This window comes from Schistocerca gregaria, chromosome 1 (assembly GCF_023897955.1).
Source record: "Schistocerca gregaria isolate iqSchGreg1 chromosome 1, iqSchGreg1.2, whole genome shotgun sequence".
NCBI lineage: Eukaryota > Metazoa > Arthropoda > Insecta > Orthoptera > Acrididae > Schistocerca > Schistocerca gregaria.
In genome coordinates this window covers 231,677,745-231,682,438 of record NC_064920.1, presented here as the reverse complement: position 1 = coordinate 231,682,438, position 4,694 = coordinate 231,677,745, and the positions used below count along the sequence as shown (strand labels likewise).

At 49.6% G+C, this 4,694-nt stretch overlaps 1 non-coding gene across 1 annotated transcript; it reads right to left on the bottom strand.

Moving 5' to 3' along the window:
- Positions 1 to 1,668: 1,668 nt before the first annotated feature.
- On the bottom strand, positions 1,669 to 1,743 carry Trnai-uau (transfer RNA isoleucine (anticodon UAU)). Its single transcript has one exon. It is a non-coding gene; the product is annotated as a tRNA-Ile (tRNA).
- Between the last annotated feature and the right edge of the window lie 2,951 nt (positions 1,744 to 4,694).

The window sequence follows — 4,694 nt, the reverse complement described above, 5'->3', positions numbered from 1 at the left end:
GCAGCTTTCAGCTACCTCTCTTAGCACCGTAGAGGTGTACCGTGCTAAAGGCTAGCCACACACTGCGTGCCGTTCACACAAAGGAGCCGCTAAGTTCGACAGCCAAACCCACCTTTTACATCTCGCCATGCCACTTTCGTTGCGGAGGGCTTTCCCTACAGCGTTTACATATTAAAAATATAAGTGGCTTAAGCATGAACCAGCTTTTAACAAACATACACTCCTAGAAATGGAAAAAAAAACACATTGACATCGGTGTGTCAGACCCACCATACTTGCTCCGGACACTGCGAGAGGGCTGTACAAGCAATGATCACACGCACAGCACAGCGGACACTCCAGGAACCGCGGTGTTGGCCGTCGAATGGCGCTAGCTCCGCAGCATTTGTGCACCGCCGCCGTCAGTGTCAGCCAGTTTGCCGTGGCATGCGGAGCTCCATCGCAGTCTTTAACACTGGTAGCATGCCGCGACAGCGTGGACGTGAACCGTATGTGAAGTAGACGGACTTTGAGCGAGGGCGTATAGTGGGCATGCGGGAGGCCGGGTGGACGTACCGCCGAATTGCTCAATACGTGGGGCGTGAGGTCTCCACAGTACATCGATGTTGTCGCCAGTGGTCGGCGGAAGGTACACGTGCCCGTCGACCTGGGACCGGACCGCAGCGAGGCACGGATGCACACCAAGACCGTAGGATCCTACGCAGTGCCGTTGGGCACCGCACCGCCACTTCCCAGCAAATTAGGGACACTGTTGCTCCTGGGGTATCGGCGAGGACCATTCGCAACCGTCTCCATGAAGCTGGGCTACGGTCCCGCACACCGTTAGGCCGTCTTCCGCTCACGCCCCAACATCGTGCAGCCCGCGTCCGGTGGTGACGCGACAGGCGTGAGTGTAGGGACGAATGGAGACGTGTCGTCTTCAGCGATGAGAGTCGCTTCTGCCTTGGTGCCAATGATGGTCGTATGCGTGTTTGGCGCCGTGCAGGTGAGCGCCACAATCAGGACTGCATACGACCGAGGCACACAGGGCCAACACCCGGCATCATGGTGTGGGGAGCGATCTCCTACACTGGCCGTACACCTCTGGTGATCGTCGAGGGGACACTGAATAGTGCATGGTACATCCAAACCGTCATCGAACCCATCGTTCTACCATTCCTAGACCGGCAAGGGAACTTGCTGTTCCAACAGGACAATGCACGTCCGCATGTATCCCGTGCCACCCAACGTGCTCTAGAAGGTGTATGTCAACTTTCCTGGCCAGCAAGATCTCCGGATCTGTCCCCCATTGAGCATGTTTGGGACTGGATGTAGCGTCGTCTCACTCGGTCTGCACGTCCAGCACGAACGCTGGTCCAACTGAGGCGCCAGGTGGAAATGGCATGGCAAGCCGTTCCACAGGACTACATCCAGCATCTCTACGATCGGCCCCATGGGAGAATAGCAGCCTGCATTGCTGCGAAAGGTGGCTATACACTGTACTAGTGGCGACATTGTGCATGCTTTGTTGCCTGTGTCTATGTGCCTGTGGTTCTGTCAGTGTGATCATGTGATGTATCTGACCCCAGGAATGTGTCAATAAAGTTTCCCCTTCCTGGGACAATGAATTCACGGTGTTCTTATTTCAATTTCCAGGGGTGTACATCAACGGAGACAGTTGAAAAAGTGTGCTCTGACCGGGACTCGAACCCGGGATCTCCTGCTTATATGGCAGACGCTCTATCCATCTGAGCCATCGAGGGCACAGAGGATAGTGCGACTGCATGGATTTATCCCTTGAACGGTCCCCGTGAGACCCACATCCCCAAATTAATGGTAGCCGAGCGGTTCTAGGCGCTTCAGCCTGGAACCGCGCAATCGCTACGGTCGCAGGTTCGTATCCTGCCTCGGTCATGGATGTGTGTGATGTCCTTAGGTTAGTCAGGTTTAAGTAGTTCTAAGTTCTAGGGGACTGACGACCTCCGCCGTTGCGTCCCATAGTGCTCAGAGCCATTTGAACCATTTGCCAACCAAATTAATATCCACACACTTCATTCGTTGTGCTGCTGCCCGTTACACTCATTACTAGCGGCAGAGTTCGGGCAATGCTTGTGCCTCCAGCACACAAGAAGAACAGATACCATCTTAATATTTAGTTAAGGCTAACTGGCAATTGATCTCCTTCTTCTGTGCTGGGAGCACATGCATTGCCCGAACTCTTACAGGACTCGGTAAGATTGTCTGCCGCGAGTAATGAGAGTAATGGGCAGGGGCACTACGAATGTAGTGTGTGGACATCAAGTTGGGAATGTGGGTCTCAGGGGAGCGTGCAAGGGATAAATCCCTGCAGTCGCACTATCCTCTGTGTCCTCGGTGCCTCAGATGGATAAAGCGCCTGCCATGTAAGCAGGAGATCCCGGGTTCGAGTCCCGGTCGGGATACAAATTTTCAACTGTCCCCGTTGATGTATATCAACGCCTGCCGGCAGCGTAGGGTCTTGATTTCAAATGGTTCAAATGGCTCTGAGCACTATGGGGCTTAATTTTCTTCCCATACATGAAGGAGTTTAAACAACACAGAATGCGCACTTCATAAATTGCACATACACAGTTACTTAAAATAAAACTACTCCTAATCGATATAAGTGTTACAAGTACTCTGTCCTTTGTATTTACTCCAAATTAATCGTCCGTCCTTCCAATCGAGTTGAACTTTGCGGATTACTTTAAGTAATAATTACCAATCAACCATACCAAACGTTTTTTCTAGGTCGGTAATTGGTATAGGCCTATATATTTTCCCTTTATTTCTAATCTTGTTTCCAAAATCTGACATAGTGCCACTATTGGTTCTCCCATTCTTTTCGCTGATCATAAGCCAAATTTATCGTTGGCTAGCTTCTGATGTATTTTATTTTTAATCCTCTCTTGAACTATTGACAATAATATCTTTGATGAATGTGTCAGAAGGTCTAGTCCGTTTATTTGCCCTCTCCGGTAAAGCAATAGTTTCTTATTTTGTGAAGTCAGATGGTGTGACACCCTATTCATAATACGTATTAAGATACCACAGCAAATAATTTGTTTTGATATTGTTACTACTGTTTCGTAGGAGCGCTGCAGGGATATCATCTGTACCTGTTATTTGATTGTATCCTATTTAGTGGAAGGGAGAACCCTTCTTTCGCTATTGTTTTGGTCAGTTAGTTTTTCATATTCAGAGCACTCACCTAAAATACCCGCCTCTTTGGCCGAGGCTATGAACACTGGGCATGGCCTCCAAGACGAAAGGGCACTGCACCTGCCCATGGTAGACAAAATCCGGTACCTGGCTATCGCATTTACCGGACATAGTCACTGAACGGCGGCATATGCCTACCACCGTTTGTTGCAGACGATACAAGCCCACACCCTACACAGCCTCCACCACATCCTGAATCCGCTCCAGCGAGTGGCCTATGTCAAAACGTATGTCAGACCCAAGCTGGTACACGTTGCCCAAATCTTCCCTCTGCCAATGGCCTTAGGACGACAATTCCAGGCGACCTTTGGGTATTTCGTATCAGGAGGAGCCATCTTTGAAGTCTACATGGATCAAATTGCCCCCATTATTTTTTCAAATATCGACCTACTTCGTCGAACTGAGCTCTATAGATAAAGCCATTGTGACCAGGCGCGCGCCACAAGCGAACGCAACCCCGCAGTATGTTGGAGAACCTCTCCAAAATATCAGTTGGACAGCAGTGTAAAAGAACATCCATGTGCCTTTTCCCCGCAACGGACAAACCAGCGTCTTCAGCGTACTGGACTGGCCTTTGTGTACTTGCTGTCACAGAGAACATACTGACGAGGATCGTCTCACACGTCCATCGACGCAAGATGTATGGCAGCTTGTGTAACGGGTACTGTCACGTTACCTCCGCGCCGCGACATTGACTGTCAGCGCCAATTCCTTCCTCTTCCGGAGTACACACATTTTCCACCACGCTATCACATAGTTCAAGGGCCTGACGATTCCATACCTCTTCAGCTGCGGGATGCGCTCCAAGCTCGACTTATGGCAGCATATTTTGGAAGCTCACACCGCACTTGAACGAACACCATACTACCACTGTCAATTTGCTAATTTGTTACACAGTGTAATTTACGACCTCCTCCCAGATGGGGCGTACCGGACATTCGACGTGCCTTACACCTGACGACACAATTTTTCGTAACGGTAAGGGCTAACAGCCTAGTCCAGTCAGTTGAGCGAGAGGCGCACTATGCCTCTCAACGTAGCTTTCGATGTTTTCACCTTTATTCCATTCTACATCTACATCTACATAGTTACTCTGCAATTCACACTTAACTGCCTGGCAGAGGTTTCATCGAAACATTTTCATACTATTTCTCCACCATTCCACTCTCGAATGGCGAGTGGGAAAAAGGAACACCTAAATCTTTCCGTTCGAGCTCTGATTTCTCTCATCTTACTATGATGATCATTTCTCCCTACGTAGGTGGGTGTCAACAAAATATTTTCGCATTATGAAGAGGAAGTTGATGATTGAAATTTCGTAAATAGATCTTTGTTTCAGTGACTGTCACCCCAACTCGCATATCATATCAGTGACACTCTCACCCCTATTGAGCGATGACACGAAACGAGGTGCCCTTCTTTGCACTTTTTCGACGTCCTCCGTCAATCCTACCTGGTAACGATCCCATTCCTGC